This window comes from Gavialis gangeticus, unplaced genomic scaffold (genome assembly GCF_001723915.1).
Source record: "Gavialis gangeticus isolate Ggan-Ray unplaced genomic scaffold, GavGan_comp1, whole genome shotgun sequence".
Taxonomy (NCBI): Eukaryota; Metazoa; Chordata; order Crocodylia; family Gavialidae; genus Gavialis; species Gavialis gangeticus.
This window is the reverse complement of record NW_017728983.1, coordinates 4,394,049-4,419,860: the sequence shown is the minus strand read 5'-3', so window position 1 is coordinate 4,419,860 and position 25,812 is coordinate 4,394,049.

The following is a 25,812-nucleotide window of genomic DNA, read 5'->3' as shown; positions in this document are numbered from 1 at the left end:
GCCCCCTGGCATAACAAGGAATAATGGCCACAAGTTGTTGGAGAGTAGGTTTAAATTAGACATCCGTAAGAACTACTTCACAGTCAGGGAGGCTAGGATCTGGAACCAACTTCCAAGGGAAGTGGTGCTGGCTCCTACCCTGGGGGTCTTTGAGAAGAGGCTTGATACATATCTGGCTGGAGTCATCTGAGCCCAGTTTTTCTCCTGCCCAGGCTGGGGGTCGGACTTGAAGATCTACAAGGTCCCTTCCGACCCGACTTCTATGATTCTGTGATGATTCTATGCACTGTGCCAACATTATCCATCCACAAAGCCCTGGTTTCAGGCTGGAACACCTTTAGATGTGGATCAGATATAATGATATCTATGAGCCCAAACATTTCTCCATGGTTCCTAGTGTAAATCTCCCATTTCCTGCATGGAAGAAAGGACAGAGTCTCTGCAACACCTTTCCCCTCTGTCCCAGACTTTGTAGAAAAACCTCAGTGAAGTCAAGGGTTTATCTGTTGGTGAGATGAGGGGAAACAATGACTCAAGGGCTCCATAAATCATTCAGTTAGAGAGGAAGGAAAGACCCCCCTACCTCCAAGTCATTATGTGGACAGCCCTGCCATCCCACAGACCACTCAAGAACTACGTGGGTACTCAAGGCTGAACCCTGCCAAAGCAAATAGATGTGTTCTCCACGGACTCTGTGGATTTCTCATTCTTTTCATTCCAAAGAAGTTCTACGGATGTATGTCTGCACCTTACTTTAGGAAATTACAGTTTGCCATAGCAAGCCAGAAGTAAGAAGCACATCTATCAGCATAAACAAAAAGAATGCACCGGTGGAAATACAACGTGAAAATCATATGTATTTGGGTTTAATTGCCCTGTAACAGTCCTTACCAATGGAGCCTTGAGTCAGGTCCTACAACATTCTTCCAGCTTCTTTATCTGTATCCACCACATCTTGCTAAATGAGGGGGTAGTTAAAGGCTCCTCCAACAATATGTTACCTTCTCTAAATTCCTCCCATATTTTTTCCAGGTGCTTTTGCCTCCTACCAGGAACACATGCTGATCCTATTGTGACTGCTAGTCTTGCTCTGCTAAGTTTTACCAAGAACTATCTACTGTCCCTGTCTTTCAACTGAAACCCTGAAGAGCTGACAGTCAATCCTACTCTTTTTTCCCTGCTGTTGCTTATGCAGATAGGGACTATTTGATTTAGATTTTCATTGTGCCCATTTTCAAGTCCTTCCCAGAAGTGCCTTTTTTGGATAAACATAATGCAAGATCCTGGGGATGAAAGCTTAAGTTTGGCATGGATACATCCATCTTTTAATGATGCTGTTGAGCTTTAATCAGCAATCGGGAAGATGTCCCATGGGGATGATAAGAAAGAGGCAGGAGACCCCTCCTGTGGTGTGGGTCGCAGTGGGGACAGCCTGCCATGACAAGAAGAAGAAAAGCCCTGAGAACCTGTTCTTATCTCCCCCAAATACAGCTGGGCCAGATGAGCCACAGAGGGGCAGAGCACCCGCATGGCTCATCAGCCGCCTTTCTCTGTGGCTGGGGCCCGGCTGGGATAAAAACTGGCGGTGGGGAATCAGCTGGGGGGGACGCAGCAGGGAGGTGGCTGTGGGACCGTCCCCCGAGTTAAGCAGGGGCCTCCTGACACCTACAAGGAGGGGCCAAAGAGGGACTCAGCAGAAGGATTCAGGTCTTAATTAAAAGGGACACATCACTTGGGATGGTGAGGGCGTCAGCCCGGAGGATGCCAAAGCTGTTGGATGCAGGACGATCCCAGGGCCAGGAGAAAGGCCACAGGACTGACACCAAGGGCTGAGCAGGCTGGAGCTGCTCAGGGGATGCCAATGCTGATAAGCCAGACCCATTATTGAGGCTGCCTCACCGCCCCAAGTTCATCTGTGCAGAGGGGGAGGAAAACTGTTACGACCACCGAGGGCCAGAAAGGCAGAGAGGGAATAGGACATGACATCTAGGCAGAGTCCAACTTTCAGTTGTTCAGATGTCCCAATAGGCTGGCGTATGACTGGGGTGTGGGGGAGGTGGAGCCCCAGGAACGCCTGCTAATGACGAAGCCTGGTGTGTTCCCCGCTGCGGAAGGAAATCCCACTACTGAACATAATATCCAAGATGTGGCAGGTAAGTATTGGGCTATCCTTTGGGGAGAACACAACCATGCATAGCAGCAGCAGGAGCAGCCTCCGCGGCAGACCCCTAGCACCTCCAGAGTCACATGAGAGAGGCTCCACAAAGCCAGGCAGGTACATAAGACTTTACAAAAGGAGAAGCCTGGGAATATATTTGACAATCTTCTGATTTAAAGAGTCAGAACTGTATCAGAATAGCCTCTGATTTAAACAGTCAGAACTTGAAATATTTGTACATCTTAAAGTTACATGAATTTGTACATCTTAAATGTTACATGAATTCCTTTTGATCTTCTCTTGCTTTACTCATAATTGCTTCTTTTTGCTGAACTAAGATGTCCCTGGGAACACAGCTTAAGTAGGATGTCCCTGGGATGGCCGTCAGACAATACTGCTGGGCTCTTTACCTCACCCCACTCTTAGATTGAAATCCTGGTTCCACCGAGATGAACAAATGTATTGCCCCATTTATTTCGGAGAAGAAATGTCACCCTTAGACTAGAGGCTTTAGGATGTCACCTGCAGCATATCATTCTCTGGAAGTGAAAGTTGAGCTGAGATATTTACCTCTTTGCAGCCCTCATCAAAAGAGGCTGAGGCTTTACATCTGCTCCCAGCAAAGGTCATTCCTTCCTTTAGGTCTACTCTGCATTACAGAGCTGCTGCCACTATAGCTGTCCCACTATAGCAGAGCTATATTGGTAGAGGTACCTACTGGAGAAGCAGCTTATGCCGACCGAAAGGTTTTCCTGCCAGCTTAGTACAGAACTGTCCTGAATGCCAGAAGTTCTGCTGGCAGAGCTGTGTCCATGTTAGGATTTTTGCTTGTACTGCTACATTGGCCATGGTAGATCTTTTCACATCCTTAGCCAACCTAACTATTTGCAAACCTTTGTAGGATAGACAGGACCTTAGATTAACCTTAGAAAAGCCTAGCAATGAATCTTGATCTTGGTCTAGGCAGAGTCTTTGTCTCCCCAGCCAACGCCAGGAAGAAAACCTATACTCCTCTTCCCTCCCCACCTGCAAGCCCACTTCTTTTCCTTGGTCCAGTGGCCATGGAAACCAACTCATCTTCCTCTTTAAAGCAGTTTTTGTGTGTGCTGGAAGACAGTTATATCCTCTACCCCCCCTGATTCCCCCCTGCATTCCCCAGGCTTCTCTTTCTAGACTAAAACAATCCAATCTTTCAGCCTTTATTCATAAATCATGCTTTCTAAGATATTTACATTTCACTGTACTCTGCTCCTCTGGACTCTCCACATTTTACCCACATATTTCTAAAAGAATGGTGCCCAAAAGTGGACACATCACTTCAGCTTAGGCCTCACAGATACTGAATAGAGCAGATAACTACCTCCCGCTTCTTGTGTACGACACTTCCGTTAACACATCTCAAAATGGCATTTACCTTTTCTGTAATACCACCATTGTTGACTCGTATACTGTTTGTGATCCACTATAACCCCAGATTCTTTTCTGCCATACTGAAGCCTATACAGTTATTCTCCATTTTTATAGCAGTGCATTTGATTTTTTTCTCCTTTCCAGGTATGTTACTTTTCACTCATCTTCACTGAATGTTGTCATCTTGATTCAGGCCATTTCTCCAATTTAAGGAGATAATTAGGTATTTTTATCCTGCCTTCTAAAGTGTTTGAAACTCTTCCCAGTTGGGTATCACCTGCAGGTGTTATCATAACTGTAGTGCCAATGCTACCATCCAAGTTAGTAATGAAAATACTGGATAGAACTGGGTCCATGACAAATCCCTGCAAGACCCTCACCTCAAATATACTCCCACATTGAGAGTGAATGATAGATAATTACTCACTAAATACAGGTTTTTAATGCATCTTGCAATGATTTCAACTAAACCATGTGTCCTTAAGTTTGCTGGTCATGTGGGACTTTGCCAAAAACTTTCCTAAAGTCAAGATACATCACGTTTATGGCTTCCCCTTCATGCACCAGGCCATTTATCCTGTCACAGAAGGAAGTTAGGTTGGCTTAACACAATTAGTTCTCAACAAATCCACATTGACTGTTTCTCATCACCTTATTATCCTCCAGGTGCTCACAAATTGATTGTATAATAATCTGTTCTGGTACTTTCCCAGGTACTGCAAACTACGCTGACTGGTCTGTAATTCCCTGGGTGCCCCTTTCTCTGCCTTTTTAAAGACAGGCAAACACAGAACCTTCCTTCCATCCTCTGGGACTGCTCCCATCCTCCACGAGCTCTTGAAGATAATTGCTAATGGTTCAGAGATTGCTTCAGCTACTTCCTTAAGTACTCTAGGGTAAATTTCATCAGGCCCTGCTGACTCAAATACATCTAACTTACCTAAGCTTTTGTTAATCGGCTCTCTCTCTACTTCTGGCCTGTGTCCCTAACCCCTTGTTAACTTTAATTGTGTTAAATAGCTAATCACAATTAACCTTTTTTGTGAAGACTGAAGCAAAAGAGGTGTGGAGGATTTTTCTGTGTCATCTGTTATTTGTTCACCTTCCCTATTCAGTAATGGATCTACATGTCCTTCTTGCAGTGCTAATGTATTTTTAGAACCTTTTTTCATTGCCCTGCATGTTCCTTGCTAGTTGTAACTCATTTTGCACCTTAGTCTTTCTGTTGTTGTTCCCACATGCCACAGCAATTCTTTTATGCTCTTCTTGATGCAGCAGAAGCACCCTATTTTGAATGCCCATTGAAAGCTTGTGGCTGTGCTGTGTGGCTAGGAGAAAAATCAAACTGTCCACAACCCTCCCATGCAGTGTGGTGTGCGTACCAAGAATCCTTCCTCTGGGACACAGGTAGATTTCCACAGAGTACAGCAAGGTCTTGAGATACTCATACAGCAGGCCAGGCCCACATGCCCTGTTGAGGGGGCATCTGGTGGCCACCAGGCAAGTGACGTCTGGGGCAACTGTTCCTCCTGTCCCCCAACACTTGTCCTCCTGCTCTTACCAGGGGGAAAAGAGCAATAATTCTAGGATATGAAGGAAGATGCATTTAAAGCACTACACAAGGACACAGGAGTCCTATTTCTTGGCTGCAGACTCCCCAAAGACTCTACCTTGGCAAGTTGCTTCAACTCTCCTTGATTCAGTCCCTTGTTTCACAGGCAGGGATGATACCAGTAGTACTCTTTGCTTCCTAGCCTCATCTGCTTGGAACATCATTTTTTCATGGGAGGACCTCTTACCATGTGTTTGTATAGTGGCCAGCCCAAAGACTGCCCCCCCACCCCGATCTTGCAATCCATGCAAGCAAGCTGTTTCTAAATAGCAGACATCAGCACATCTGTGAGAAAGCACTCACTGATTCTAGTTTCATCATGCGCAATGAAAAATCTTTATTCTGATATCCAGTGTCTCATGAACCAGTACAATTACATATAAGCAAAGAGACCATCTTTCTGGCTGAAACAAAGTCTAATTTGGATCTTCTGTTTTTATACAGCAAGGATGATAGCAGAACAAGTCTGAGAGTCACCACTAGGGTAATATTAGGGCATGTGGGCAGAGCGTATTGTCTGGAGATACTGAATGAATGCTAGCCTCTAACCCAGCAAAATTACACACGCTTCTGGCTGAGATGAGCTAGGCAACGCATGTAGTGCCTGCATAGGTAACACATATTGAATGATTGGTGGTTTTACAGGCTCTGATAGAGCAAATTGTCCACACTGAGCTCAGTATATTAGTATGTCAGCAAAACTGATGGCAACAGCTCTTCTAAGCTAAAATCAAAGGGGAGTGGTCATTGCATTGCATTCCAGCACCCAAAATGAGGGGAACACTCCCCTCTCCTCTCTAGTTATAACAAATAATCATAGCTGCATCTAGTGTGGGACCCCCAGTACCTTTGGACGCTGCATAACCCATCCCAAGATAGAGCTTGCTTTGGAAAGCTGAAAATCCAGGAAACAGCTCCCTTTAGCAGCTGTATGGAGAATCAACAGGGAAGACAGGAGACAATGCCAGGAGGGTTGGGAGAGGGCAGTGAATATACAGAAGTCTCTGCTCACTCGCTCTTCTTCTGCCTACAATAACAGTTCCTATCTTTAAATCATCCAGTTGATTCTCTATCCAGCTGCTGAAGGGAATGGAGCAAATTGGTATTTGCATGATGTTGGCATGGGTGACGCACATTAAAATCACAGCTCCACTGTGCTAATTGCTGCACATAGTTAATACACGTAGTGGGCTAATACTCATAACCCTTCCACCCTCCCCAAAAGCTTTGGATGCCATTAGACCACGCAGACAAAGGATGGGAAGATGGCGAGACTATTATCACCACTTTATAGATGGGAAACTAAGCCACAGATGAATCAAAGACCAGACATTCAAAATACATTATTACATAAATTAAAAGAATGGCTCACTTTCCAGTAGGCCTCAAAGCACTTTGCAAATGAGGGTGGAATCACTGTTCCCCTTTTACAGTTGGGAAGCCAAGGCACAGAGCATTAAATGGCTTGCTCAAGGTTACCCAGTAGGCCAGTGACAGCACCAGGAAGGGTACTCACCTCCCCCAAGTCCCAGTCTGGTGCTTTAACCATGCCGGTGCCTAAACTGCAAATAGAAACCTACTGAGATTTGTAAGTGCAGACTGGGAACCTCACCATCTTTGCCTGTCTTGTAAACCTCAAGAGGGACTTAAATGCATCTTTCAATACCTTTGAAAATCCACCCTGGACTGACTTGCCCAAGGGCACGTTGGGAGTCTGTGGCAGAGCCAGAAACAGATGGCAGGTCCCAGTCAAATCGCCTCGGGCCATGAGACCACAGTGAGAACATGCTGGTAGATGGTAGAGAGGAGTTTCCAAAGAACAGGGAAACTAAGCAATGAATCGGCAAAACAGCCTGGTTACATGGGGCAACCCCATCGCTCTGTGAGCAGAGGGAGGCCTTTCCAAAGGCAGCAGTTCTTAAGCCAGAGTGATGCTTTCTTCTTCCTTTCCGAATCCTTCACCAGCTCACTTGAGGAGACATCAATGGGGAGTTAATGGAGGCCCTGACCCAGAACAAACACCCCCCTACCAAAAAGAAAAAAAAGAAAACACTCTGCAATGAGAAGAAAAGATTGACACTAATTGTGTCCCATTTCTTACCAGCGGGTGGTGAATGGATCATCAAGTACCCAAATACAATTGGATGAAGCTGCCCAGTGGTATCAGGTGCATAGAGTTAATTCCCCACAACACAGCCACCTCGTGTTCGTCACTTGCCTTTGGGTTCAGGAAAACTTCCAGTTTCCAAAGCAAAAAGCTTCACTAACAGGAGAGACGATTGCTGGGCCTCTCCTGGCATAGGATCACAGAGCAGCACTGTGTGATGGGCAGTCTGATAGGGGACTGCCTTCCTAGTAACAGCAAAGCTGCCTACAGCAACGGTACTCAACCTCAGGCTGAGACTTGTCCTTTGGGCTTTTGGGAAGGGCTGGAACCCAGTGTCTATAGTTGGAGGGCTGCTGGGAGGGAACGTGTACGTGAGCGTGGGAAGGATCAGTGCATGGTCCACCCAAAGCCCTGATCCCACTGGAATCTGGGACAACCTCCCCGAAGAACTAAAGACCATCACAGACCTCAGTGAAAGGGTGCCCGTGTTTAACCTTGCCTTCCCCAACATCAGCAAGGTTAAACACAGCAATATACAGCAAGGTGTGCACAGATGCAAGCTTAGATGTTTTAACTGTATACACACAAGACAGTCCACTGCACCCATTTTTCAGGCAGTACAGTGACTAATGGGGGATAAGGACCAAGATAAAGGAGAGAGAAGCTCATCAAGCCTGGAAATACCAAGTCAAATGCAATACTGATCATCATCTGAGGCAGATACCTAAATGTTCCTAAGTGGTCACTGTTTCCGGCTTGGGGACTACGCGCTGCCAAAATACAAATAAACAGCAATAATAGGGATGCCAACTGGCAGAGAAAGCTCCAGACCAGCACACCAAACACCTACTGAGAAATGCTTGGGACACTCTTTGTAAAGGCTCCAGGAGACAAGCAGCTCTGCCCTCTATAGACCAGCAGAGGGAACCTGATGTGTTGAGGATTTGGGGGGTTAGATGTCAACTCTCTGCAGCCCAGCCCCTTATCAAGCTAGGAAGTAGGAATGTTCCTAACGCTACCCTCCCCATGCACGGTCTCTCGTTCATAGGCAAGCTGCAATCACAGAGAGGGATTTTTCATTTTCCTAGTGTACCTCATGCATGTACATGTTTCTGCAGTGTCCCAGTACTGCACTTCCCTTCTGTTTGGTGCTAACAGCCTCCAGACAGAAGCACCCTTATAGCCTGCAGCGCTGCTGCAGCTCAGCAAGGGCTAGTGTACAAGGTATCAGGCATCAACAGCATTCTTATTGCTGGCGCACCAACAAGTGCCCTGCTCCCAACCTGGGTTTGCCTAGGCTTGGGAAAGAATTAGCTGACTTCGCCAGGGACTCGCCCAAAGTTTCTAACCAACTCCACAGCCTCTAAGCAAGGGCTATGCTACAGGACCTTTGTATCAGCCTGGGATGGAGCCCAAAGTGACCCACGGTTTAGTGACAGGCCATGCCCATGTACATCCCTTCCCCATGCTTGTGCATGCCAACACTTGTCAGATCTGCTGGAAGGGCCTCAAGCCAGCCATATGTCCCTAAGGACAGGCACGGGGTAGTGCAAGAATGATGCCGTGGCCCTCCCTGAATGAACATCTCAGCCCTGCTCCTCTGGAAGATCCTCTAGGGCTAAGAGAGGAGCTCAAAGCCCACACACCTACTTAAGCAAGGTCAGCCCTCGCAGCAAGTGCCTAATTTTAAGCACATGAGAAGTCCTCTGATTTTATGTGCCTGTGCTTAGTGAGGCATGTACCTATGGACCTTAATGAACTGAAGTCTAAACCCTGGGCCCCTGCACTGATTCTGCCCGCAGAAGTGACAACAGCAAGGACAGCTTTTGCTAAATAAGGGGCCTTCCTAACACCTAGCATAAGGCCAACTCCTTTCACCTAGGCAGCCAGTCCTGATGACTTTCTTGATTGCCACTCCCACTAAACCAGTGACCTAGACATGAACTCCACTGTTGGCCATTACCCCTCCCTTGAGCCATGAGGTCCCCTTAATGTTGTTGAAAATAAACTATTACAATAAGTAAATGTTCCCATCCAGTGGTACTGCATGTGATTTACTGTCCCTTCCAGAAGATAAACGTGGGCAGGCTGAACAGGTTGACAGTGTCCATTAAGACTAAAACTCCATCTGGAATGGCTCCTGAGCACAGGCTGTTGCTTCAGAGGGGCAAGAGAGGACTCGTTGTGGGTCTGGGTGGGAGTGGGGACTCTGATAAACAAGGTCCTTGGCACCGTAAACCTATTAGGCTGGCACAGATAGTGGGCTAGCCTGTATCTGCGCAATGGGGATTGCAGAATGTTATTTACAGCTGTGTTAGGGCTGTGCTAATCCTTGCTTTGTTCATTCTCACACATACACATATATACACACACAAAATCACAGCAGAATCATCAGCTTCTCAGGAAACATTTACAAGTCAGGAGCTGGAGTGTGGAGTTATTAAAACTTCCTTACTTTTGCAGTATGCACACTTACTGGCACACAAAGAAGTACCATCATAAAAAACTGAAATGGGTGCACACTTATCAAAATAAATGAATATGGGGTATTTTGTGATGATACATCCTTGGACCAGATCCCCAGCTGGAGTAAGCTGGTATATCACTGCTGCTGTTTGGATCTGCACCAGCCTCAGAGTCTTGCTCCTATCACTTCTGCTGCTACCGTCCTGGGGAAGTCACCAGTGACTTGACCAAGGTACTATGTGACTGACACTGATCTAAGCCAGAGGAGACTCAGGCCTGTGGGCATCAAAAGAGCGTGATTCATGCCACATTTTCTCCGAGGTGAATCAGGAGTGTTGACTCACCTTTTACCTGGTGTCATCTCAAGCATCCACACCTGCTCCAATCCTCTTTCCTTCCCCCTACAGGAGCACATGGAACAGACCCCCAGCTGGCCCAGCCCCATGGGCTCCATTCTCAGATAGGAGAACAAATTAGGATGAAACCAAACCCACAGAGAAGACAAGCTTTCTCGGATGATCAGCAAGCGCTCTCTCAGGCCTAGACTAGCTATCAGAGGTATGGGGCATGACCCTCATTAACTGGGTGTAAACAGGCCTCGGTGTGAGTGAGAACCAGGACCACAGTTTCTAGACCTTCAAAGCTGACCTTGTGTCAGCAAACACGGCCTGTGGGCCATAGGTCACAGGGAAAAGCAAAGGGAGGAATGATCCAAGCTGCACTAATGGCAAACACTAACCAAGTCATTTGTATGCTGAGCCCATGCTTTGGCATTCTGTTCAGCATCTCTTAATGGGAAAGGCAAGACGTAAAATAAACCTTTGAAAGAAGGAAATAATTGAAATATTGCTGCATTTATTGTTCCCTTAATGTGGTTTTTAAAAAAATAATAATAATGTAATTTCTGGTCCTCATGCAGAGAGACAGCCTGGGAAGGAAAACAGAAAGAATTTGGAAATAAGTGGAGTCCTTTCCTGCCAGCAGCACCTGCTGCACACACACGTATCCATGATGGTGGAAGTCTATGACAGCACGCGTAGCTCTGAGCAAACAGTGGGGCTTCTGCGTTGGGAGCTGTATTTCAGTCTGAAGGTGAATTAAGAAAAAGCAATTAGGATAAATTATTTCAACCCCACCAGCAAAGTGAAACAGGATATGGCAGCCTTGATCCAGACCTCCGCCCACACAGGCCTTTCAGGTGCAATGCATTCAACCAGCAATGCTCCGATAAAAGGCATTACATCATCAGAGGCACTCTCATTGGCTGAGCATACCCGAAGGCCCAAACATTATTACCTGGCTTCCTCTGACAGCTGCTGGCTGCGAGCCGACCATAGGTCCCGAAGGAGACCCCGCTGTCTATATAGTAGGAGCAATTGTTTCTCCTTGAGAGCTTTCTCTTTCAGAGAGGGAGAATACAAAGATAGGAGGAATCCAGTGAAAGCTCAAGTCAAGAGAAAGACTTCAAGGGACTTGAATGCAAACCCTCAGCCAGTGGAGATGCTGTTCTTGGGCTGCTGGAAATACATTTTAATTTTGCATTCCCTCCCCTGGACTTCAATGCTTCTTGAACAATTTGCCACCAACTACAGGCCCAAGAGCCAAAGAGTCGTACCAAGATCCTTCCCGCAGGCCAGCAAATAGCAACAGAACTGGGGCAGTGGCTAACCCAACTTGTCTTCTCTCTTAACACAGGCCCCAAACCTGCAAGCTGTTTGATATACATGGATACAAAGGAAGCCTCATTGAAGCCAAGTGCAAATGCCCACCCATGCAGAGCAGCTTGTACAATCAGGCCCTCTGAGGCTACGATTTATGGAGAAGAACTTGGATCTGGAAAAATCCCACACCCCAGGAGATGGAAGAGGACAATACAAAGAGAGAAGCAATAAACAAGGCAATGATAGGTTACCTGGTACATGGTGAGAGCTGTCCAAACAGAGCACTTGATAGTATGGTAGAACTTGATCATGGGGGACAGAGGGAGAGAAAGGAAAGAGTAAAGAGAAAGAAAACAGCCATGGAGCCAGGGAGGGCAAGGCCAGGGGCAGTGGAAAGAAATGACAATTGCCACAGTTTTGCAGTCACCTTAGGTGAACACTTTCCCAAGGACTTTCAGCATGGCCAGCTCCCATGGGAATGAGGGGGGAGCCTGCAATGGAGGCTCAACCAACCCTCTATGAGTTTGTGGCTTTTGCCTTTGATTTTTCCTGGTTCTTTTTCTGCTTTCCCTTCCCTGCTGCAAACTTGCAAGATGCTGAGGAAATAAAAAACCCTCAGTAAGGGCCTGTCAACCATTACTACCCATTATCAAACAACTCAGTCTGATCAATAACAGATCAAAGGTGCCTGGGAGAGAACACCCTCTGCAATCCATCATGGCTGCCTGCCTATTCTCACGCCCCCTCATCTTCAGCCAGGCACACAAATATGCACCGCCAAAGGCGAGAACCACTCCACTGCTCCAGCCCCTGCCTGCCAGGTGACATTGCCTGCTACCCCAAGCAGCTCACTTTAGGAGAACAGGATTAGGATTCAAGGTGACCTGGTCTGAAATACATAGGATGGAATTCAATAATGACAAATGCAAAGCACTACACTTAGTAAAGAATAAATACAGTGCACCAATACAAAAATGGGGAGTGACTGATTGGCTGAGCTGCAGCACTGCAGAGGAGCACCTGCAGATTATAGAGGATCACAAGTTGCATGCGAGTCAACAGTGTAATATCTTTGCAAAAAAAGTTAATAGCTATTGGGATGTATTAACAGGAGAGTCATAGGTAAATCACAGGAAGTGATTCTTTTGCTTTGTTCAGCACTCAGGCCTTCCCTTGAGTGCTGGGTTAAGCTTTGGGCTCCACACGTCAAGAAAGAAGCGAACAAGTTGGAAAGAGTCTAGAGGGGGTCTAGAAAACATGGCATTAACGTGAAAAGATGAAAGAATTGGGATTATTTAGTTTATAGAAGAGAAAACTAAGGCAGATTTGATAGTCACTGCCAAATACAAAATGGGTTGTTTTAAAAGAGGATGGCAGAAGGTTGTTTATACAGAGAACAAGTAATGATGGGCTTAATTTGCAACAAGAGAGACTTAGGTTAGATATAGGAAGAAACTTCTAACTATGAAGATGGTCAAGCACTGGAACAAATTACCTGGAGAGATCGTGGAATCTCTGCCACTGGAAGCATAAGTGGTGGTTAGACTTTTGTCTGAGTTGGCTTAGACACAGATGACCCTGCTTTGAGAAAGAGAGGCTAGATGACTCTGAGATCTCTTCCAGCTCAATTTGTCTATTATTTCATGATTCTGGGCTGCAGCACTGCCTATCTGGCTGCTGTAGAAGTTGCTGTAATATATCCAGGCTTCCACAGGTCTCCAAATTATGCCAGTGGCCACTCCACTCCTTGGAACAGCTCAGCATCAAGAAGGCACTCCCTTTTCTCCCTGGTCTAGGAATTTTGTGATGGACCTTTTATGTTTATCCTTCAGCCAGAAGTGGGACTGCTGCATGTGTAGACACACCTGAGCTAGCTTCCCGCTAATCAGCTGGGATATCAATAGCAATGAAGCTTCAGCAGCAGACTTCAGATGCCAAGGTGGCCCTGAGGGTCTCAAGCAGAACAGCCTGTTCTGAAGCTGGTGTCATCACAAGTTCATATAGTCCTAGAGAAGTGGGGCTGGAAGGGATCTCCAGAGGTCATCTAGTCCAAACCTCTACATGAGATCCAAACTTCTCAATGACCTGGAAGATGGCGTAGAGTGCACCCTCAGCAAGTTTACAGATGACACCAAGCTGGAGGGAGTAGTAGATATGTTGGAGGATAGGGCTAGGATTTAGAGAGACATCAACAGATTGGAGGATTAGACCAAAAGAAATTTCATTAGGTTCAATAAGGAGAAGTGCAAAGTCCTGCACTTAGGATGGAACAACTACATGTACCGGTACAGGCTGGGGGCTATGGGCTGGGCAGCAGCTCTGCAGAAAAGGACCTGGGTGTGACAGTGGACAATAAGCTGAATATGAGCCAACAGCGTGCCCTTGTTCTCAAGAAGGCTAATGGCATATTGGGCTGCATTGGTAGGTGTGCTGCCAGCAGATCAAGGGAAGTGATTATTCCCCTCTATTCAGCATAGGGGAGGCCACATATCGAGTACTGTGTCCAGTTTTGGCTCCCCCACTACAGAAATTATATGGACAAATTGGAGAGAGTCCAGTGGAGAGCAACAAAAGTGTGTGTGTGTGTGGGGGGGGGGGGGACATGACTTGTGAGGAGAGGCCAAGGGATCTGAGCTTATTTAGTCTATAGAAGAGAAGACAGAGAGGGGATTTGATAGCAGCCTTCAACTACCTAAAGGGTCATTCAAAAGAGGATGGGCTGTTCTCAGTGGTGGCAGATGACAGAACAAGGAGCAACAAATCTCAAGTGGCATCAAAGGAAGTTTAGGTTAACACTGGAAGAGGTTACCCAGAGAAGCTGTGCAATCTCCATCCTTGGAGGTTTTTAAGACCCAGGTAGACAAAGCCTTGGCTGAGATGACCTAGTTGGGGATGGCCCTGCTTTGAGCAGGGGGTTGGACTGCATGTGACCTCCTCAGCTCCCTTCCAATCCTCATTTTCTATGATTCTATGAGGCAGGATCATCCCTATTCAAAACATCTTATACAAATCCATGGTCAAACCTATTGGATAAACTACAAGTTCACTGCTATTGGCAGCCTAGCTACATAGGGGTGTAGACATGCCCTTGAAGACTCAGTACAGGGCCCATCTGACAGCTGATTAATACTGAAATGCCTTTCCTAATGGCTCTCCCTTTCTCACGCTAGGAACTGAGACTCTTGCTGAACACCCAAATGCAGTCATCCATGCTTTTCAACAGATGCTTTTTAAAGATCATAAAAGCTAGTGGGCACCTGAAGAAGAGCACAGATAGGAACAAAGCATAGTTTTGTTGTAGCACATGAAAACAAGTATTCAACATTAATGGGAAGCATAGCCTACCATTGTATGGTATTTGCAAGTGTCAATAATCATGATTTATTTAAAAGCACTCTGTTGGTAATGCTCTGTTCTTCATTACCGACACATCACTTTGCTTGGGGGAGTCTGCTTGACTTTGACATAATTAGGAAAAAATGGGTTTCTTTGTTTGCTTTTCATTTCCTGTGTATTACATTGTTCAAGACACCACCAAAACAGAAGGAGACACAGGCTCCTGTGACTACGCCAGAGAAAGAAAATTAAGCAGAAGACCATTTTTTGAAGACAGAACATCATATAACCCTGACTCTGAGTGCCCTCACAGGCTGTCTTAAACAATGCAAATAATCCACTGACTTCAATGGCCTTGCTCACATGCACAGAGTGTGGCGCATGCATAAGTGTCTGTCGGATCAGGGCTAAAATCACTGCAGTAAACATAATAAATACAACCGGGTTGTATCTGAGCCACTATTAAATATGGATCCAAAAAACAACTTGTGCCAAAAAAAGTGACAGTCTGCCCCAGTGTGGAGGCCTATGGACAGTAGACCTGCAGTCTTGTCATAGCACCTTGTGCCAGGGTGAATGTCGCCCAGGAAGAATGAATGGCCACATCAGATCATATCTGTGCGCTGCTATCACTTCCTTTTTTGAGCCTACAGATCTTAGAACTGGCTGGAAAATGCTCCACAGACCGTCTCCCCTGCCCCATCCCTAGCTGAGGCTTCCACTTGGATCCCTAAAGCCATGGCACTTAAATAAGCAGCCTGATACTCAAAAGTGCTAGACAAGTCCACTGCTTCTGGACTTGTAAGTAGCTTAATATTTAAATACCTAAATATGGACGCAGGCAGACAAGGTTCTTTGGATGAATCCAATATCTTTTACTGAATATTGGATTTACCCAAAGAACCTTGTCTGCCTATGGCCTTAGACCAGTGGTCTCCAAAGTGGTGTGTGTAAGACGATCCATTGGGGTGCAGGAAGAAAATATTAGAACTTCTATTTATATTTATTTTTTATCTAAAAAAATAAGAAAGAAAGTAAGCTTTACTAATATTTAATATAGGGATTGACACTGGTGCCCATACATCAGACAGTCATGTGTCATGTACGGTACACAAGGTATCCTGAAGGAAGAGTGAGAGTTCCACAATGCGGAGGGGTTGACAGTGGCACCCTCACTCGCTTGTTCGCTTTCAGCATATTGCGACGTATATATTGGGGGTGCGTGCTCAAAAATTTTTACTGATGGGGTGCGCGATCAAAAAAGTTTGGAGACCACTGCCTTAGACCACCACGGCTACAACCTACACCCCTAAATATGGGCTCAGGAGGCCAAATTTTATGCATCCAGTTTTTGCCCATGTGCTTTATACAACATGGTCATGGATGAAGGCACTACTTGCCTCAGGTAAGAGGCATGGGGACAGGGGTAGCCCCCTTGAAACAACACAGAGGAGAGACCAGTGGCATATGCAGTGATGAAAGCTCTTGTTCTCACCTCATTTCTATGAGCAACACCAGTAGTGCCCAACAGGAGATTCCCTAGCACTAGAAATATTCTGTGCAGAGGGGAAAAAATGGCACTGGACAGAGACCCACTAGAGTTGTTTGTTTTCCCACTCAAAATAAATAATTAAAAGCGTCTTGCACTTGCATTTATGTCTTCAAAGGCTACTTTTCCCTTTCCTTTTCGTCTTGGTCCTGCTTTTCCCAGGGAGGTCAGCCAGTTGGGCTCAAGTGACAGGCAGGACTGGGCTGGCCTGTTTTACATATTCCCCCAAACATTATCCAGTTAATCTGGCAAGGTTCACTGCTAGCCTAAGGTGGTTATTAAAATCAAGGTTAATTACTGATGAGGTATAATTAGAATCCCACTCGATAATAACACCCAGTGCAGAGTTATTTTCCAAAACACACGGAAATCCACGATGAGGAAGCAGGCTCCGTAGTGCCAGTCCCTCAGACATACCCAGTTGACACCAATGGGCTAACCCGCCCCGCAGAAGGTGGTGTAGAGTGCACGTTACAAATTAAGGCATCGTGAAGACTAGCCTGTGCTGAAGGATTGCTGTACCCATGCCAGGGTAATATTCCTGACTGTGGAAACCTTTGAAAGCAGGATGCACCAGACACTGCATGTACTACATACGATTGCCACAAATGGACGGACTTGCTCTTGTCCCCTTTTAAACCTTATTTCCCAAACCAAGGGCAAAAGAATGGGATGTGGTGCCATTGGAACACAATGCACACTTGCAAGCTTACCTGATCTCACTGGGTTTGAAAGGGCTTCTAGAGGTTATTCACAGTTGTAGTGTTATTATTATTTGTATATCTGTGTGAACAGCAGAGAACAGAGCTCCACTGTGCTAGGGTCTGTATTATTCTCCCCATTTTACAGACAGGGTAACTGAGGCATAGGTCACCCAAGGAATCTGTGGCAGAGCTGAGGCTGGACCTCAAATCTGCAGAGGTCCAGTTTAGCATGTCAATCATAAGCTCCTCCTTGTGGAGATGGTACTTGCATTACAAGACAGTGATTACATGCTTGCGTTTTCTGGGCACAGAGTGAGGAGATGGGAAAATAACCCAGAACAGAGTTTTGTGGGGGGGAGGCATATAGGTGTTTCATGCTATCTGTGGGGCCTCTCAAGGGTGGGGGGGAGTGGGGGAAAAAAGTGCGATGATGGAGGGCTTTGCCTTTTCACAGGGGTGGCATCCTGCCACACAGAGCAGGCCCCTGTGGAGGGGCATTTGGCATCCTCCAAGCAAAGGGCAATCCCCTTTTACCCCTCAATACCCACTTCCTTGTTCCTGCACCGTACCATCCTACCATACTGCAACACCCAAGAGGCCTTTTTCTGCTGCGTTATATGGAAACGTACTGAGAAAGCAGACATGTTGATGGCCAAGGGGTCAGCGCACTAGCTTTATTAACACTGCTTTCCACTCCAGTTTCCTTCACAAATGAAATGTGTGCAATGACCACTAGTCTAGCCTCTCATGAATACAGGAGAGAACCTCAGCTCCAGAAGCGTCTCAGCACCAGCACTTCAGGTCAGGAGCAAGTTATGCTGGGTAGGGAAATCTTGGACTCAATGCCGAGGTGCTGGGGTGAGCCAGGATGGGATTAATGATGAGCAACAGGATTGATAAGCTTTGGGAGTGATATTTGTGGAGCCCTGCGCCTACCTACATAATGCTGTCAACCTCTCACCTTCACGAGGGTCACTGCTCTCCTGAGCTACTCAAAAGGAGGAAAATTAAAACAAGCCGCGTGTGAGCAGTCTTCTGCTTTAATTGCCTTCCACATGCAGGGGAGGTTATTGGGATTCCAAGGGGATTGCAGGAGAGCAGCTTCTAGACTGGCAGAGAATGGAGAGTTAAAAGGAGAGAGAGAGAGAGCTGGGAATAGCGAGGATAGTGCAGATAAGATGAGGGGAGAAAAGCTGGAACAAAGAAAAAAAAGAGGGCAAAAATAGACCGAGCTGGAGCAAACTAAACGAGAAATGGAACTGTCAAGCATCCTGATGTATAATTAAAAACCATTCTGGGAACCCTGCTGCGTGGAGAGAGCCCTGTCCATGTCTGCACTGCTAAATTAGGCATGCTTGGGCAGCTGGAGCACACACCACGCTGAACAACTGTCTTGAAAGCAAGTCAGTCTGCAGGGGGGCTGCTACTGTGCCTGGCACTGGGCACCTTCTGGAACAGGATCATGGTGAGACTTTGGCAAACGGGCCAAGAAGATGGGGAGGAGGGGGTGGTTGGGCAGCTGAGGCAAGAGCAGTAGCAGAGAAGTTTGCCAAAGCAATATTCAGGCTAGTCCCCAATTTTTGGGGTGGGATTCAATGTCCCGTAGGCAAGAGCAGTAGCAAAGAGGTTTTGTGACTGCCAAAGCCATATCCAGGTGGGTCCCCATTTCTTTGGGGTAGGATTCAATGTCCCATAGGCCAGGGGTGTGGATAGACATGGCACACTGGGCACCGCTCCGTTTTGCCCCCGTCCCACTAGGCTCCCTAAACTCCCAGCGATGCCTCCAGCCCATCTCCAGGTAAAAGCCTGTATCGTTTTCCCTACGGGCCTTCTGGAGTTTGGAAACGAGATCCTAGCAGCAGGTCTGCATATGCAGAGTGGTGCTGTCACGGTTGCCTGGCAACCAGCGGCAAAAGTGTGTGCACAAGCCAGAGGGGTCAGAAAGAACAAGCAGAAGCACTGCTGCTGGGCTGCAGGCCAGCATCACCGATGGGCAGGTATGGGGGTCAAGCTGCCTCTCCCCAGGGCCATCCATGCACCTCCTAACACCAGATGATGCTGAAAGGTTCAGAGTGTGGACTGGACCCAGAAAAATCACCCCAAAGCACAACTGCTTATCTACAGCATCTCTCGACCATCCTAATCTTTGGAGCCCCCCATATCCCCAACTCGCATGACTCTTCTCCTGTCCCCATGGCACACTCGCCTGCCAAAAGATTTTGACTTCCAAATCCCCAGGCTCCAGGTGGGACAGCCAGAAGGAGTACAACCAACAGATAATGGGAAAGGCAAGAGGTGGAGGGTAGGGAGATGCATGCCAAGTCTAGTGCCAAGGCCTTACCTACAATGCTACCCCTAGAAGTTTCTGGACAAGTTTGTAAGTCAGGCCTCCCTCCCTACATGATGCTACTTTGAATTCAGGTTTGTGGCCGTTTCAGTTACAGGACATCCTGTTTGGTTATCCTGACCTTCGATCTTCCAAACAGTGGACTAGTCACTGCCTTCTTGATTTGATGCTATTTTACGTATCTTGGTAACTAGAAACAATGAGGGAACTGACACCTGGGTACCACGCTATAGCACATGCAGAAAGCAGTCTGGCCAACATCTGGAGGGACTCTATTTAGACAAACCAGTCAGAAGCCATGGTAAGAGAGGCAAGCTTGACCTTGTTATGGTTTCATTTACTCGGAGAAATTCAGGCTTCCAAGAGTTTTTCAGTAAGTGCTTTTCGAAGGGATGCAAAAAACAGACTGTGACATGATTCTGTATTTTAAGGAAAGGTATATAACAACCCCATCATGGTTTTACTGTAAAAACAGAATTAGTTTTATGCAGGGCTCCCAGGCATCTGGGGGGAAAATCTAGGCATCCAGAGGCCCCTAGTTGTCAGAGGCCCCACTGGCCCTTGCATTAATCTGCCTATGTCTGTACGGAAGGTCATGAATAACTTTGCTACCTCAAATTGCCCTCCTAAGAACACTCAAGGAACAAATGTTTTTCAGGGAAGATCGATATGGAGCCAGGAATATAAATGCAAATGCAAGGGCTCTGGTGGAAAAAGGAGGGGACTGTAAAACAGATCCAGAAACTAGCAGGCCTCCTGAACTGACAAAGATTCTGCCAGAAAAATCTACTGACAGAGACAGCACTTGAGGATAAAGATGAACAGAGTGAATACGTACACCGAAAGCAGAACAACAGTAACATTGCATTATCCAGACAGTTCACTTATAGGGCCTGCAAAAGCTCTATATTTTTATACATGAAAAAACTGTGTTGAGCACAATTTTAAGGTTGCATTGTTAGAAGTAAGGTTGTCCATGCTCTCTTCATTCATCCTCTTTGCGCTCTTGCATTATATGGTCACATGTTATTTTTTTTTGCACAGGATCCCTACCTCATTCAGACACAGAAATTGTGGGTCCCCAATGCTAGCTCTCCCCCATGCGAAACCTGCATGCAAGTGAGGCAGACCACGCATGCTGTTAATACCCTACTGAGAGAAGCACCTGACTTTGATTTCCTTTCTTCACGGGGATCTGACTCAGGGGTGCAGCCTCATATTCACAGCTTAAACCTTCACCCTTGCTGACCTTCTCTTCACAAGCATCCAGAAGCCTTGCTGCTAATCACTCATGATCTTAACATTTTGGAACCAACCCTGTGGTCACGGTTCCTTGCCTATCCAAGCACCTGTCACCTGGCTAATATATTCACACAATATCCCAGTGAGGCTCTGCCTCCACAGGTAATGCAACTGCCCCCTTTCCATTCCCTTCTCCAAAAAGACAAATGGTATAAGCCATATCCAGGGAAAGGAGAAAACTGGGGCCTTTGCCTGTGCTAGCTGAAAAAGCTGTTTGACAAATATTCATCATATTAAACCTACATTGCTGGCAGGTAGCAATCACGGAGACCATCCCATTTGCAATGTGCAAACAGAACAGCAAATCTTCAGGCTCTCTGCATAAATTCATCTCAATCTACTCTGTGCCTTAGAAAGAAAAGGATTGGCAGATTGGCCTGGCTCTCAGTTATGATCAGGGAATTAGACACCAATCATCGAATCACAGACAATGAGGGCTGGAAGAGACCTCAGGAGGTCACATCTAGTCCAACACCCTGCTCAAAGCAGAACCAACCCCAAATCCTGTCCAGGAACCCTGGGACTACATCCAAAAAGAGGACTTTGTTGCTAAAAAGCCTAACTTGGCAGACGTTTGGTCCCCTGAGAAGAGTCCAGAACCCACCATTAGGCACTACCCACATAGGAAGAGCCAGGCACCTCAGAACAGGACCCAAAACAACCAACAGCGCTGAGCAGGCAGCTGCTGAAAGTGAGCCACCAGGAATCGCCGAGCACAGAAGCATGTCTTAATTCCTGCCCCTTACATCATGTTACTTCAGGCTGCAGGGCAAAGCTGCCACCCATCCTGTTTTCAGCCAGACAGGCTGTGTATCGGGGGGCCTTGTCCAGCTGGATGCTGAACCCCAATGCCCACTTGGCAGTCAGCCTGCCCCAGGTGAGCAGTTATCATGGTGCCAGGCAGCCTGGTGAACACAATACTCAGGGCTGGCTGGCACGTGCCACTGGCCAGCAGCTCCCAGGCTCCAAGGGAGGGAGCAGGGGCGGTGGGGACAAGGTAACCTGAGGCCACCGGCAGCAGCTTTGACAGCACCGGAGGTGACCACTCCTGTCGCATTAGGCAGCAGAGAAGCCTTTCCCCATGACTATGCCAGGCACCGGCTCCTCTGATCCTCTGCCTGGCCGTACTGTGCCCTGAGCCACGGAGGCACAGGCACACGCTGAGGCCCTGCAGGGCAGCACTGCCTTTAAGGACTGAACCCAGGTCCCCCATATCCTGGGTGGCTGACTTAAGAAGGAGGCAGTTATAGGAGAAGCAGGTGTGGGTGCCGCTGTGGCTCTATTGTACAAAGAGCCTGACCCTGTTGGGCTGTGCTCAGCGCCCAGCTACTGGACAAGGCCCTTGGGGGATGACAGGTACTTCTGGACCCCGACAGGGCCAATGTGTGAGCTCAGATGGGAGCAGTTCTGGCTATTCTTCAATGTGCAACACAAGGCCTGTAGGGAAGGGAAGAGTTTAGGGACCTCTGGAGTTGAGTGGCAGCTGAATAAGGGTTTTATCTGGGTCACAATTTGGGGCTTAGATGCCAAGTCTTACTTCAGGCACGTAAGTCTTTTTTTTTTTTCTTTTTTCTTTTAAACGGACAGGGCCCTCACTCCTACAATGCAATGTCAATTGACAGGAAACACGCAAGGTGTTTGTAGGAACTTGAAGCTGTCCTACTCTGCTCAAAGTGGTGGCATCTCAGGTTGCTATTTTGTAAGCAGGATCTAAGGAAGAACTGTCTGCCTAGAAAGCAAAACCATTAGCAAGGGTCCTTGGGCTTTTACTCAAGTGATTGCTTTCAGTCTTTCCTCAGAAAAGGTTCAGGCAATACTCAGAAGCACTGACACAGGCCGAGACAATATTTTCCCAGGGCTGCAGAAACCACGGAGGTTTGGGTGTGCATTCTGCAAACTCATCTGTTCCAGAGCAAATAGTACGAAGGCCCCCGCGGTCTGAATTCCCACCCTCTCTGAGATCCAAGGGACTGAACCACTGCTCAAATCCAGTCGATACAAGTGGATGAGAAGAGTCCTGTACCATTTCCTCTACCCTGGCTACTACCCAAGGGAAGGGAAGGGAAGGGAAGATGAAACCTCAGTATTTCATCTTGGTGGACAAGCCACAACATTTTTGTGGATGGTTGAGGGTGTGAAACCATTCTTTTTTTACATCCATACCCCTCCTCAAAATGCAGCCAGCTCTCATGACCTACAGTACATTTCTCAAAGCCTCAGATCTTGGAAAAAGATAAATTCATCTAAATTCCAGCTTTCATCTAAAAACAAACACCATCTTCCCATTGAAAACAATCAAATAAGCCTTCACGGGTGAGCAGCTTGAAGACAGGAACACTAATGTTGCAAAACCTAGACTTATTTTTTAAAGCCAAACTTACGAGTTGTTAAAGGTAAATTCTGGATTTTTGTTGGCAGCCTAACATCAGTGGTGAACAATAGAGGACTCCTCTCGCCTGGGATCAAACCACACACGGGCAGACCAGGATATCCTAAAGATGGGGTAGGGCAGAGCAGCCCCCAAGATCATGGGGGCGAGGCATGGCTAGAGACCCCAGGCCAGCAGAGGACACCAGGGAGCCAGGTAGGAAGCAGGCACACAAGAGAGGGGTCATCCCCCCGCCCCCTCAACACCACTGCTGCTGTTCCCTGCTGACCTGGGGATGGGACCAGAGCAGCTCCTGCCCCATGCTGCAGGGAGAAGCTACATGGGGAGCTGGCCTTGGGCAGCCAATCCCTGCTCCCTCCTTCCAGCCCCTTCCTTCCCCACCTGCTGTCCTTCACTCACTGGGAGTAGGATCTGGAGGGAGGAACCTGCGAGCCGCTGCTGCTGTTCCTGGCTGGGCCCAGCTCCCCACACAGCCACTCCCTGCAGTGCAGGGCAGGAGCGGCTCTGGGGAAAACCCCATGCCTGCACTAGCCAGGGAGAGCAGTGGCAGTAGGCAGGTGCATTCTTTGCAGGCCTCCTGTGCCCGCATGTTCCTGACCAGCAGGGGACACAGGAAGGGGCAGGCAGAAAGCAGGTGCTGGAAGGAGGAACCTGCACATTGCTACTACTGCCCTGCTGAGCCTAGCATCCCATGCAGCCAGAGCCCATGGCCATGGCTGGCGTGGGTTGGGGAGGATCTGGGGCTCCACCTGCTCCTGGATCAGCAGAGGACAGAGGCAGAAGGGGAGGAAGTGTGCCTGCACTGCTGCACCCCCCTGGATCTGCACCAGACCGGCTGCAGGAGTTTGGAGGTGTCATCTCCCTTAACTACCCAAAGTCAACTAATTCATTGCCTATAAAAGGGCAGAAGTGCCCAGAGATCTTCAAGACAACACCAGCTTAATAAGTGGGGCAATCTGGGGCTCACTAGGTCCCTGTGCAGCAGAGGTGAATTTTAGGTCATTTTCCTTGTCTTGCCCTGCAGTACCCAGAGCAGACAGGTATATGAATCTGACCTGCGGGCCCAAAATAGCCATCCCACCTCTGGAAATGCAGGCTGCATGCCAAGGAAAGGCTATATAATGAAGATGCATAAATAAATCAACAAGAGCAGAATTCACTGACCTAAATGACGTAGTCTCTTCTTGCCTTCTCCCTCCTCCTACTGCTTCAGCCCCTTTTTCTTTTGTTACATGTCTGACCCCTCTCATTCTCTTCTCCTTCACTTCTGTTCCCTTTTCATCATCTGCTGTCATTATTTTTCGCACTCGGCCCATCCTGTGTTGTCCTCCCCAAGTTTACAACCATAACGCAACACCCGTTCTCATTTGCCCTTCCCCATCATTTCCACCATTCCTTTTGCCCCTTCTCTCTGTAGCTCATATTCTTCCACTTTCTCCCCCAGACCACCCCAAACCACTCCCCTCTGCAGTACAATTCTGGGAGCCAGCCCAAAAGCAGCAGCCGAAGGTGCTAACAAGATAACATGTCTTCCTGGCAACCATAAACAGGATCTTTAGAGAGGAGACAGACCCCTCACACCTCCTCCCACCTTTCCCCGACTCTTGATGTCTACTTAACGTGGTGTCTGAGCACATATGGCCAATGGGGCCAGGCTGGGGAGGCAAAGCCTGACTGACAGGCCAAAGGCAACCACCTTCAGGCCCAGGACAGATGTGTGCTGAGCCAGAAGCAGCACAGAATTTGAACGAAGGGTGTTGTCTGCTGGGTTTTGACCCCTAGGTACAGAAGATGTAGCCACTTAATTGGAATCTTGGTCCCAAAGGAAGCCAAGGACTCACTGGGCGCATCTACATGTGCACATTTACTGCACAGTAACTACACAGTAACCAAAAATTACTATGCAGTACAGGAGCACGTCTACACGTGCACACCCGCACTGTGCAGTACCTATGGTGACTTACACCAACTTGACTGTAAATTTGCTACCTACATCATACAGGTAGCAAATTTACACCCGATTAGTTAACGTGCAGTAACACTGTGCATGTGGACTGACTTGGGACTAACTTTACTCCCAGTCAGTCCAAACAGCTCTACCACGGTTTAATGCCTGCTTGTATAGATGCCAGCCTAAATCCACTTACTGTGCAGTAAATTTAATGCACAATAAATGCACATGTGGATGTGCCCCTGAGGAAGGAGGAACAACGCAGCTCTCACTCCTCAAGCACCTGATTCCCAAGAGAGCACTATGCAAACCTACCTCTCATTCAGGAAAGGGGTCAGCGTCAGCTCTAGGATTTCACCCACCAGCTTGCACTGCCCATGTGCTCCTGGGTGGCATCTCTGTCTTGCCAGGGAGGAGCCAGTGTGGTAGCAGATAGATGCCTGGCTGCTGGCAGGATTTCATGGGAGCTTTGATGCTATAATGTCGCTTCCTCTCCAAATTACAGTTCCCTCCCCAAATCAGCCACTCCCAGCTGACGGTTCCCAGTGATCCCTGAAGACCAGGTCTTGGAGGCTGCATGGGGAAGCAGGAGCTGCTCTATCACTGTGAGGGATTCTTTGCCTCAGTGATCAGAAATAACCTTTACTAAGACCAGCTTTGAACTCTGTAGCTCCTGAAACTCAGGCAGGGATGAGACTAGAGGTTTTGCCAACACTACAACGTTTGTCATGACTCCTAGTCTTTACCACTGGCCTCTGCAGAGGGACTGAAATGAATGCCTGGAAGCTCCTACAGCTCCAAAACAGATCCCAATAGCTGA